The sequence below is a fragment of the Catharus ustulatus genome, chromosome 12 (genome assembly GCF_009819885.2).
Source record: "Catharus ustulatus isolate bCatUst1 chromosome 12, bCatUst1.pri.v2, whole genome shotgun sequence".
NCBI classification, from domain to species: domain Eukaryota; kingdom Metazoa; phylum Chordata; class Aves; order Passeriformes; family Turdidae; genus Catharus; species Catharus ustulatus.
Genome location: NC_046232.1, coordinates 7,579,802 through 7,592,967, shown reverse-complemented (window position 1 = coordinate 7,592,967; position 13,166 = coordinate 7,579,802). Strand labels below are relative to the sequence as shown.

The following is a 13,166-nucleotide window of genomic DNA, read 5'->3' as shown; positions in this document are numbered from 1 at the left end:
CGCTCTCCCCTCTGTTTGCGGCTGTCGGTGTCTGCCGGGGGGCACCGGCCGCGCCGCGCGCTCCCTCAGGGAGACCAAAGGCCGCGGGCGGGCGGGAAAGCGGCGGGAAGCACCGTAAAGCCCCGGGCTCACCTGCGGGAGCGCCCCCCGCCTGGCTCCTCCCCGGCCCGGCCGCGGAGCCCCCTCCCCCGCTGGAGGGGGCGGGCAGTGCGCGCTCGGCTCCGGCGGTGAGTGCGGCTGGCGGGGCGGCGGGGAGCGCGGCGCGGAGTTGGTGGGGTTCCGAGAGAGAGGCGCCTCGGGACGGGTGAGGAGAGCGGCGGCGGGAGCTGAGGGGGGCGTTGCCAGCTTTTCCCTGCCGCGATGGCCGGGGCCGGACGGGTACAGGACGGTGGCGCGACCAGAGCGCGGCGGGCACGGGAGCCGTCGCTGTGCGGTGCCGCTGGCGCTGCCCCCCGCGGCTGTGGCTGTGGCTCCTGGCGCCGAGGCGCCGTGGGTGCCTGTTTTCCTCAGCTCCGTTAAACACACGCTTTTCCAGAGGCCGAGGGCGCCGGGCCCTCCCGGGCGTGAGGCGGGAGCACGGCGGCTCTGCCCGCGCGGGGAGCTGGCGGAGCGCCGGCCGTGCCGGGGCAGCCCTTCCCCCGGGCGCTGCTCGGGGCTCTTCTGGCCAGCGGAGCGGGGCCGCCCCGGGGCGGGCGAGCTCAGCGGCCGAGCCGAGAGGGATCTGCCGGGAGAGCAGACTCCGGTAAGACTGGAGTCCTTGGTGTTCTCTGCGGCTGTCAGGATCGGGGGTCTTCCCCGCGAGGGGAGCTGCGGTGCCGCAGCTGGAGGTGCCGCAGCTGGAGGTGCCGCTGCCGGCCTTGGGCTCCAGGTGGGCGGGCGCGGCCCGGAGCCCCCGCGGGGCGCTGATACCGCCTGCTCGCACGCATTCCTCCGGGGATTCCTGGCATTCCTGGGCGGAGGGCACTCTTGACTTCTTCATCTCCCTTTTATTCCGCGAATTAGCGTAATTTTTGCGAAAGGGTGTGTTCGCGTTGTGTGTGTTCTTTTTCATGGGAAAAGTTTAGTATGGCAGTTCTGCCATTTGTTCTTCTTCCAATTAACTTTGCATCTGATGTAATTTATATCCTTTCAATTTGATGACAACTTTATGGGGAGATCAGTGCTGCGATAAAGCTTCTGTGGTGAGTTTGCATTAGATTTGCACTTGATGGAACAGTTGCTGCAACTTTTATCTTTCCCTCGTTTTAGCATGCAGATGTTTTGTAAAAACGATTGCAGTGCAAGTTCAATGATTATCAGAATAGAAACAGTGAAAACCTGAAAGCCTCTTGTTGAAAGTTGTTCTATTTTTCTAAATGTCTTCACTGTGTTTATCTTGTGTGGACTCCTAGAAGTGAATCCTGTAGGTGAGTCAGAAATCCCCTAAGTGTATCCTGACTTCTGGAATTCCCATGGGAACTTGATAGATTCAGTGTCTGACGCCTATGCTGACAACTGTCACATGTCTTGTAGTTATGAATCTCTTTATAGAGCTTGTTTTAACAGAGTTTTAAAACTTCCATAAAAATAAAATTAAAATGGCAAAACCAAGCTACTGTTTACTTTTTAAAGGTGCTTTGTAAGAACTTGTTTGACTAGCAATTATATTTTCTGGAAGTGTCATAGTTGTTGAACTGTCTTGGCTTCTTTTCTTATGTTAGACCCAGGAGAAATCTGCTTATACTCACTCTGTATTCTAAGCCAGATGTGGTTACTGATGATTAATGTAAAAGTGCAACAAGTTGCTGTAAGTTTCTTTGGTTTTGGTTTTTTGGGTTTCAAAGTATTTTTGTGAGGTTTTATTTGGTTTTGGTTTTTTATAGTTAGTTTGAACTTGTGTCCTTTCTTTTGGAAAAAGACAATAAATTGAAATGAAAACTTTAATACAGTATTAAAGCCTATGATTAACAGTGCAGTAAGCGTTATGTTTTAGAAGTTTGTCATGCTATGGAAGGCAATTAAACTGTTTTTTATGTTATTAATTTTGAGATACAGCTACATTTTAAAAACAGAAAACTCTGTAAAATAGGAAAGCAATAGTTCTAGTTTTTGTTAGAATTCTCCTAGGGTATTAAGACAACCTTTCATATGAGAGAGAAGATTTTTTTTGGTGGCAGACGATTGTTTAATATTCATGGTTTTTTAAAATAATCTTAGCTAAAAATGCAGTGCTTCAAATGAAGTATCTTATAAAGGGAAATATGTTAATCATAGGACAAATATTCCTAGTTGGCTTACATACACCTTGAATTGCTACTGACATTAACTGTTTCTGAATGCCACCTAAATGCAAATGCACACTACAAAGGTTACTAATGTTGTGACAGTACTAAAAAAGCCTTATATTACTAACCCCCTTGATTACTGAATTTGTGGTGATATTTCCAAGAGCCTGTCTACTCCATGAGTGTATCACACAACTGTTTGGGTTTTTAAAAATTTTATTGCCATTATCTGACTTAGTTACGTTTTGCCTTTAAATCTAATTAATCTAGACTGCTTAGGCTGCCTGAATTGCCTCCAAGCAAACCAGCTTATTTAAATTTCTGTTAATTGCATTATTAGATCTCACTGTCATTACTAAAATGTCTGAGAACGCAGTTAGGTTCCCCTGGCAGGGTTTTTATGGGAGATGTGCAGTTTCATTTTATGCTGAAATAGTCTACACTATGTCCTGTATAAGGAATTTTACCTCAATAAAAAGATGACAAAGTTGCAGAAAAGAATGGGTAACGTTTCCTTCTCATGGTGTAGTTGCGTAATAGGAAGTTGATCTTTCTGTGAGTATTGGTGAAACTGGTTTGTCTGGGTTCTGCAGTGTCATCTGAAATGTGCAGGTGAAACAGCATGACCTCAAATGTGAGTTTTTAAATCTTTTGTCATGGGGCAATACAAGATGAACATATGTGCTGTGACTTTATTCAGCCTGGATCATAGGGGGCAGGTTGTTATTTAAAAATAGCTGCCGAAGTATTTTGAGGCCAAATAATTCTGCAGATGTAAAAATTTAAACAGAAGTAGACCATCACAGTTTCATTCTGTAGTCTGCTGTTTTATCTTTTCTGCTTTTTGAAGTCATGGTGATGATGATGTTATTATTATTAGAGCCTTTTTACTATGGAGGTAACCTGAAATTTGTATAATAATACCAAACACACAAGCCTGGTTGTGTAAAACAACATTCAACCTATGGCAACATCTACCTATGTTGATAGAAAGGAACTGGTAAGAATCTGGTCAAGGTCACTGGTACTAATAGATTTCTGAGGAATGGCAATGAACACTTCTGCATCCTCTCTGCAACTCTGAATGGCATCAGAAATGTTGCAGCTACCTATTGCCCATGTATTCAGATAAAGCAGGCTTAAGAAATTTGTGTTTCTTCTGTCTGTCCCAATTATTTATTCATTTTTTAGAGGTAGGAGGAAGTTACGTTCTACCTGATCAGCTCTGTGATACCTTTCAGAGGCAGACTTTGCTAAGATTTACATCCTTACAATATTGAGATTAAAAATGTTTTGAATGCCCAGGATGAGATGAAGTTGTTAGAATTTCTCTGGTTTTGTTGCTAGGTCTCAACAAGTTGGGTACAGAGGCTGATGGTACAGACTTGATGCATCCTGAATTTAAGCTTGGTAATTCTGTTTTTAATCCATCTTGAATGATGTGTTGGAAGGATGTGCAAAAGCACAATAAATAGGTTGTTTTTGCTATTTCTGTTCTTAATTGGCAGAAGAATGGAGAATCCACTCTCTGACAATGCTACATTACCAGGTTATTGTATGAGGAAAGTGTTTCATGTGTCTGTAGAGTGTTTATTCCAGGCATGTTTATCTAGAAACATGAACACTTCAGAAACTGCCTTGACCTTGACTCTGAATGGTGTTAAATCAAAATGGTAATATTTTTCAGTATAGCCAAGTATGAAAATTTAATCTTAAACCCCCCAAAATTAACACATTAAGAATGCATGTGCTAAAGATTTAGTGGAATTGTAGCCATGGAGTTGCCACTGTTTGGGATTAGAGCTCACTGTATTTTTTCTGATCTCGTACCATCTCTGCCAACAGAGCTGGCAGCCTCCTTGGAGGAGTTTAGCCAAATGTAGGCTTATAATCTTTCATTTTATGGGACATAAAATGGATGACACAATTAATAACCAGATATTTTAGGTGAATAGTTTCATTTTTCCAAGAATACCTCTAAATTTTTAGCCAAATGAAATGTTTTAATTTCTGTTGGTCCATCTTTTGTATTTTTGAGTTTCATTAACCAGGCTGACAGTATGAGATTTAAAATTAATATTCTGTGATAACTTTTCACATTCTTCATGATTTTGGTAAAAACAAGAGAGCAATGAGGAATAAATGTGATTGGAGAAATGTCTCAGAAAGCACTTGACTGCAAAAAACCACTGGGGAAGTTGGTAAGACTGGAAGATGCTTCAGTGATTATTAGCACAGTGGCCCCTTTCTGTGAGGGTCCCCAGGCATGCCAGGAGTCATGAGCATTCAGATGTGACTCTCAGCAGTCTGAACATTACCATACTTTGACTCCAGGCATTTGCAGCAGTTCATAATACTTTAGTTGCATGTTCATTGCATGCACCATTTAAAAGGAGCTAAAATGTGGACATAGAAACTGAATAGAGTGTGGAAAGGAGATGTATTGTCTAGGCTGCCCATGCTTACACAGTCATACCACATGTGTTTGTTTATGTGTCTGTGAGTGTATATGTAAACTCTCATACACACTTGCAGAAGCCTAGGGAGTACTTACCAGCCTTTAGGAATACTTGAACTGTATTTTGAATTCTTTTGAAAGACATCTCTAAGAACTGTTGGAGTTTATTAGAATGGGAGATATATTCATCTACATAAAGATGTGCAAAAGGGGACAGTTATTTTCATTCTAATTCAACATAAGCATAATGCAAAAGAAGGGTAAAATTCAAACTTTTACGTAGAGATGGGGGAGTGTTTCCAGTGAGTAAATCAAACTCAGTATATTTTGTTGGCCTTGTTGAAACTGGTTGGAGTATGCCTTCATACATTTATTTGCACACTACACATACATCATCTATTATATGCAGGGAGCAAATGTTCAGCAGTAGCTGCCTTTATTTGCAAGAACAATTGGCATGTAATGTTACATTATAATTTCACAAACACTTCTAGCTTCATAAAGAAGCAGCCCTACCTCTCTCATTTCCCCGGTAATTATGCTATTCCAGTGAGAAGGTGAGAAGTGTGGCAGCTTATGGGAGCTGGTTAAACCTGTGCTTGCAGAGCCCACACCAGATCACTTTGGCTGCATAGGCTTTGTAAGTCCTTCGAAGTGATTCAGTCCAGCTCACCATGAAGCTCCCTTCCGCTGGGGAGTTTTCTAAGCTCTCTCTTCTATACCCAGCTTGTCTCTCAGACAGAGTGTGATGATATCATCTTGTTGTCTGGTGGGGCCTGGGCTCAGGGCCTGCAGTTCTGACTGCATATTTAAATTTGACAACGCATGGCTGAGTTAGTTGAAAGAAACTAAATGGGTGTGAAGCCAAGTCTTTAAAGAATACAGTGTAATTAAGACAAAGTTTAACAGTAGAAAACTGGGAGACATAACTAGCTTGGATACACGTGAAGCTGTGACCTTATGTTAGCTGTGTAAATATGACTCCTACAGCCTCTTTTACGTGTAGTTTTTGTACTTAAATACTTGCATCTACATAGAGATTAACCCTGTGTGTCTTTACATAGGTGGGACCTTGGTCTTTGCAGGCGGCTGTACTCACAGTTCATTAATTTTGTTCAGGAATAAGTTATGCATATATAATCAAGGTCATACAAGTTGCATCTGTTGGGTTGCTGTAAAGGTAGTTCCTCTAGACAAGATTATAGTTTTTGCATGGGAATAATGAGAAGGTCCAGTGAAATGTCACATTTAAAGTGAAGGAAAAATGTTTGGCGCATAGGAACCTTTTATTATTTAATTATGTTAGATAACTTTACAAATAAACATGTTCCTGAAGCACTTGTAAAACTTCTTAACAAAGTTTGCCCTAGCCCTAATTTGTCCATTTCTAAGAGACTCTTAACAAACCTGAGATTTTTTGCTCAAGCCTCTAAGGATATGAACAGGATACTCTCTTCTATTTAAACAATAATGATGTCATTGGGATGTACTAATATTATTTCCTTTGGAAAAAAATACAGTTTCTAACACTGACAATTGGAGGAAAATGTAGTGAAACAACACAGAATCTCTTGTGGAATAAGTGTAATAATTTCAGATGTTTGGATGCAAACCAGCTATTGTATTTTAAATCACAAACCTCTTTTAGAATCCTTGTGTCTCTCAGCTGTCTTTTCTGTCCATACATTGCAGATATGAGCATTAAGAATTTGATAAAGTAGAAGAGAGTAAATAAAATAACATTCCTCTCAGTGACTTTATTACTTTTTTTTTAACCTATTTTGCAAGTTTTTAAGAAAAATGAGGGAAAATTGGGTGTTGTGAGTATCTGACACTACAGCACTACAATTAATATTTACAAACTTCAAATACAAAAAAGCAAGCAAACAACAAAACCTGATAAATACTTATTTCAGAGCTGACTATATACACACAAGATAACCCCAGTAATTGTATCCTGTTAGTGGCAAAACCCAACTTGTTTGGGAGCTTTATCTGAGCCTGTATGGGAGATGAAAGAGTAGCATGGCACAAATACACTCAGGCAGGTGTTTGTGTCCACACAGAGCTTGTACCACAGTAACCATTAATAAACAAGTGCAGCTCTTATCTCCCTCCAGTGACTTAACTACTGCCACAGTCTGCTGGACCTGGGACTACTCACTACAGATCACATAAATTCCTTCCTTGGAACTGTATTTCAGATACAAGTTGACTTCTGTTTTATATCCTTTTAATGTGTTTGATTTTATTTCTGATTCCCTTTTGTTTATGATTTAGGAGAGTCTGGAAACATGACTTCAGTAAAGAAAAAGAGCTTTTAAATAATGATACAAAGTATATAATGATAATGCAGTGGTAATAGTTTAGAATATTACATGAGAAATGGGGAAGTTTCTTAGCATTTTCATCATAAACAAAATTAAGACTTTACTTTTCACTCAGTAAGTGAAGTTAGCAGGTCATGTGTTATTTCCTCTGGGGATAAATCCTGTAAAATTGTGACTATATGAATTCATACATAGCAGATAAAGAAAATTGGATGTATGTATTATGTCCTTGTTTTCAATAAAACTCTGTAAATTTTTGAGACCTGAGTATCTGCCAAAATGTGTTGTTGTTGACTTACAGCCATTGAAGCAGTTTTTCATTTGGAAGAAGGAACAGCCAACCAACAAACAAGCCAACAAAACCTGCTAGTTGTCACACAGCTCAAGCATTTGGCTGATCTGTCACATACTTTCATAGGACTAACAAGATGTTTTACATTTCAGACACTTGAGACTTCCTCATACACTTTTTTCAGCCAGAGGGAGTATGAACCGAGTTGTAAGCAGGTGAACAGTATCTTTTGCTCTAACTGCTTTTAATTGTTCCTTCCACTGACAGATTTTATTACATATAGCCTCTTCCTCTCCTTGGAAAGGTGGCTACTAATATTCTGTTGTGTTGACTGACTATCTGAATAAGGTTGTTTAATACTTGGGCGGAACTGAAGTTGAAATTCTCCTTTCTAAGGCAGCAAACCCAAAGATCATCCACTTTGCTCTACTGCATTTTGAGAGAAATTGATAAAATAATATCTGTAATGCATATTAACCAAAGCATGGCTGTTGGCTTTCACTAACACCTATGGAAGAAAGGTATTATTTGGAATTTTCATCCTGCGGGAAGTTGTAACTTTTCATCTGTAGACTGCCATCTGAAATCAGAAAAGAGTGGTATTTTTCACAGAATAAAAATGAAATCAATTAATTCAGAAATGTTAAAATACTTCCTATAAAAAGATACTTCTCTGGGTTAGTGTTCCTGGCTGGACTTCATTTTTCATTATACTCCCAAAGCTGTATGACTCCCATATTTAATCACAGTTTGGTTGAAGGAGAGAAAAAGCCAACTCATGTTATGTTTATGGAAAGCACAGACCTACCTGGCTTCTGGCTGGGGGCTGGAATTCTGCTCTCAGAGGGAGTCCTGCAGGGCCCACCACAGCCTGGGTGTGTGGTCCTCCAGCATTTGCTCTTCTCCATGGGCACTGTGCAGAGCTTGGGCTGGCAGTGGGTGAGAGTCTCACTGCAGGAGCAGTGCAGGGTTGGATAGACAGCCCTGGAACCACAGTGGGATGCAGCAGCCTGGACCTGCTCCTCTCCCCTGTGCGCTGCACCACTTCCTAACGCAGGTGCATGGGGAGGCTGGGGCTACGGTGGGACATGGCACCTTGTGCTGAGTGCATGTAGATAAAGTGGTTTTGGAAAAATGTAATTTGCTAGCTTTTTATGAAATGTGTAAGGCTAATCCTGCCTACAGTGATAGGTTTGCCCTGTCTTGGATGTTGAAGAGGTGCTTTGATTTGATCTGTTATAAGTCTGTTGTAAGTCTAACGCTGGTATATGGAGTTTGGAAAAATACATGCTGTGTGGTTTAGGTTCACAGGAGCTCCTGATTGTTTTCAAGCATAGAATTTGTCACAGTATCTTTCCTTCCAACAAGTAGAAGAAGAGATGGGACATGAAGCTTTTGGGCTGGTTTAGAAGGGAATGAATATTTGAAAGCTCTGTAAGTTTGTTTTTTATTTCATTTATAGAAATTTTAGGTAGTCTTTGATGCTGAAATCGGAAATGTTGACAATACAATAATAAAATAAATCTCAGTAGTTTTTTTTTTTCCCTCACTGATGCCTGCAGATATAGACTGTCATGATACATTGTAGAAAATCCTTTGTTATAGGCCTTTTGAAAGTTTTGAATTTTCACCACTAGACAGGGAGTGGCAGTTTACAGACAATGCTGGGGAAAAACAAGTGGTGACAGTTTCATTGTATACTGCAACTATAATCATTTTCTTTCTAATAATTGGGGAAAGTAGCTGCCACATGTGCTATAAATATAATTTTATATAGACAAAAAGTAGGGAAAAATCTTAAATGGGAGTAAGGAATCTGTTGGAAAGATGGCAGACTTGTTTCAGATGTCTTTCTGTTGCTGGATATTGTCAGTTTGCTCTTAAATGAGTTTTGCTGGTTTTTTTTTTTTACAGCCCCATGTATGGAATTTTAAAATTGCACTTTTCTCCCTTCTGCTCTCTGTAAGCAGTAGATCAAATAAACTTATCCTACTCCAGAGCTATCTTCCACATGGACTAAAAGGGAAAGCAGCCTAGGCCCATTTTTCTTTGACAGAAGCAAATTGTAGGTAGGATTGACAAAGATGAAGTTTCCCCTCATAATTGCAAGGCATGTTTGTGAGAATGTTTTCCATCAAGTGTGAAAACATTACTGTTTTGTTCTTTCCATTAATTATCCTGTCTGCTTCCTTTTCTTTACCCTCACACAGTATGTAAGTTTTCCTTCCTCTCCTCTCGTTATTTCCCGTCCTTTTTCCACAACATTTATTATTGACCTAATGCTCACTTTGTGTGATGTTGCTGATGCTTTCTGAATAGCCAGCTGCACAGAGAATCGGTTATTTAGCTTGGAGAGCAAGCTCAGTGTTGTGTGAGGCTGGAGAACAAATTTTATAGTTCCTTCCTGGCATTTTGCTGTGCACGTGAAATATCTGAAGTAAACACTCCTAAACTGTTACATCCCACTTTTCCAAAAAAGACACTGATTAAATAATAGGGATCATGAGGATTTTTTTTTTCTTATGGTAATAAAATTTGGAAATAATTTTCATGGAACCAAATATCATTTGTAATTTAGCTTGAAATAGTTTAAAATTTTCAGAATTCTTAAAGTTCTCTCCTCCAAAGAGGAAATGAGGGTATGTCTTCATCTTCCTTTAATGAAAAATCTTCAGGTAATCCAGTTTTAGGAGGCTGAGGATTGTGATATTGGATGAGGGGGAGTTTCTAGTTTTTTTGACATTAAGGGAGCCAGGGAGGAGTCCCAGTGCCAGAGGAAAAGTCAGATCTCTCTTACTCCTCCATAATCCCTGACTAGATGTATGCAGAAGGAGCGTATGTGCAATGTGAGGCAATGCCTTTGAGGGATGTGTGGCTCCTTCAGGAGGCCAGGGAACATGTTCATTGGTGGGATAGTGTGTTCCCCCATGCTGCGCTGTGTCCTGGCAGCCCTGTCTGTCTGTCTGTCCTGGGCAGGTGCTTGGCTCACAGGCTGGAGCACAAGGTGGGACATGCTTTATAATGAGGGAGTGTGGACAGGATACAGCAGAGCAAGCTTTTCATGCAGAGTTTGGCATTTAACAGGATTGGGAAAGCAGTTTTTGTGAATAAATCTGTCTTGTAGATGTGGCTAAAGAAGAACTGAAATGAGTGGTGGAGACAATTCCATGCCTTTTTGATGCTGTAATGCTAAGAAGGGAAGAGACATGTTTGGCACAGGAATATGTTTCTCAAAGGCACTCTTTTCTGCTCATGTTGTCAGGGAGAGCAGCCAGGGTTCCACATGACTGAGGTTTTCTTTTTTGTAAGGCAGGTCTCACATAGCTCCTGTTAGCTAGCTATAAAATAGCTGTGAAAGGAAAGGTTTTTAAGGAATTAAAAAAAAAGTTTTTGCGCTGTTAAACCTTCAGTGTTTGTCTCCTGTGGTTCTTTGTAGAGTATCATATCACCACTGAACAACAAACTGCCACAGAAGAACATGCAGAGTATTGGATTTTCAGATATGAAAACCTCTGCTGACAAGTTCTCTTTATAAACAAAAGTGTCATAGTTTCTATTTTTGGCAAAAAGAAGTTGTTCAGAAAAATGAAACCATTGCTGAGCAGTGATAAAATGTGGAACTTCCATACTTGCTGAAGTCAGTATTTAAAATGAGTATTTAAACACCTTTATGAAGTCTTATTTTAGGAAGAAATCTCAAATCTGGAAGGCTTGAGCAGCTTTGAGTGCCAGTTTTGTCTATTTGTTCACAGGAGTTTTTAAAGGTTACTATCCCCAACAATGAAGTTAAAACACAAATTCAGTTTGAAATTTTCTGCTTACCTCAAGCAGTCCAAGGCCATGTTGTGGACAAAATGGGTGATGCCATCATTCTGTGGTACCTCACTTGCTGATAATGGTACCTGATAGCAAGAACTGATGATTGTGTGTCCTTGACTGTATTATCTTTTTTAGCAAGTAGAATATTTTCAAAAGAAAGTAATTTATTGAAGTAGTCCTTTTTATATCCTGATTAATTTGTATGTGATGTTGTAATGACACTTGCTTCAAGATAGGAGATAGGAACTGGTTTTGTAATAGAATGGTAATCTTTCACTTAATTAAAACTTTAATAGAGTAATTGCTTCTACTTTCTGAAAATTGTGTATTTGAACTCTGAGATAGCGAATAAAATTACTAGCAAGACTGTATTGTTTAAAATTTAAAGAATTTCTTAGGTAGAAAACCTGAAATTAGGATTTCTATAATTCTCTATTTAAACAAAAAAAAGGCATTTTTATGAGTAACTACAAGTATGTAACGAGGCACTGCACAAACAGGGAAATTGCCTTCCCAGCTGCCATTTAAATGTCTAACCTCTTTTCATAAGCTGAAGGGTAAACAGACTGTTTTGTCATAACATTTGAGGGCTTCAGCAGTCTTACAGAAGATTAAAACCGGGCAGTTGTAGCTGTCAGGGCCCCCAGCTGTCAGCTCCTGCACTGGATCAGATGTCAGGATTTCAGTCGGTCACAGCATGGAGCACAAGGCTGATTTCATTTACCCCAGTATGCCAATCTGCAGTTTTTCATGGCTGAGGTGTGTGCTCAGCCGGCAGAGTTTTCAGATGTTCTCATTTTTGACATGGTGACATCTGTCAGAGGAGTGGGGCAGACAGATGGGAGAGGAGCAGCCTCAGTCCTCTTATCCTCCTCTGTTGCTGTAACTCTGCCAGAGCCCGAGATGTGACTGCACAATGTGTGTGCAGGAGAATGACTGTAACTGTAATTAATCAATTAACATAGTTTCAGGATTTCCTCAGAAAGGCTGTGTGTGACGAAAGCCAGCAATGCTTTTTCTTTCATTTAAAAATGCTTACAAAATTGCAAAACCACTTTACTATGTATTGTAAAACAACTGTTTGATATGTAGTCCATGTGAGTATTACCCAATGCAACTTGACATCATATAAAATAGAAATTCTATGCAAAACCTTCAAATATTTGAATAGTAGGGTCATCTGTCGTGTTTTCTTGATGTCATGGGAATTTATAAATGTAATCTTTTTTTTCACAGTTCCAGAAAGATAAAATGTGTTATTTTAAAAAATTATTTGTTTAGCTATTTTATTTCAACAAGTCTTTATCCTTTTGTACAGTGAAGTTAAGAGTACAGTGCATGTGAAGGCAAATACACATACTTCTTTATGGTTTTAGAGACAAACATATGAATTTAAGGTAGATTATTAACCTAAATATTATTTCCCCTATATAGTAGGGGGGTTGGTGTTTTGTGGTTATTTTTGAGGGAATGTGGGTTGTTTGTGGGGGGTTTCTTCTGGTTATTTAATATTTTTATCAACTTCGCAGCAAGTTTGAAAGCCTTGCTTTTGCACTCACCCCGAACAGACACAGTGTATTGTGTATCTCTTCCTTGTGCTGATTGATGTCAATCCTTTTTATTTTTTGGCTTTTAGGTTTATTTTTGTTGACTCGGTTTTGTATTAGTTGTTACCATTACTGGTAAATTCAGATAAACTTTACCTTTTTATAGGTCTGCTAATTCAACTTGAAGGTGTGGTGTCAAATTTCATATACTCCTTAGTTTGTCTTAGTGGCATTCCTAATCTGGCTGGGATTGCTGAGTGAAGAGCTTTTTGTAAAGATGTTCATATACTCATCCGTTGCAGATGAGTGCCACCAGCTATGTGTAAATCAGGGGTCTCTCTCAAACACTCACATGCAAATGTGCCTTGTGAGACTTCAATTTATAAACCTGCTGCTGAGGAGGAGCTGGAGTTGGTTTTTAGAGAGGAAGAGGTTTTTGAGGGGAGCTTTCCTGCT

At 40.2% G+C, this 13,166-nt stretch overlaps 1 protein-coding gene across 3 annotated transcripts in view; it reads left to right on the top strand.

The window, feature by feature from the left end:
* Positions 1-227: 227 nt before the first annotated feature.
* Positions 228-13,166, top strand: part of CGNL1 (cingulin like 1) — a 54,910-nt gene continuing 41,971 nt past the window's right edge. For 2 of the 3 annotated variants that reach the window (XM_033070881.2, XM_033070879.2), the window contains exon 1: positions 228-304. The gene's annotated coding sequence lies outside the window, so the exon portion shown is untranslated. Of the gene's footprint in view, positions 305-680; positions 743-13,166 lie in introns of those variants that run through there. The other variant, XM_033070880.2, reaches the window with a different exon arrangement.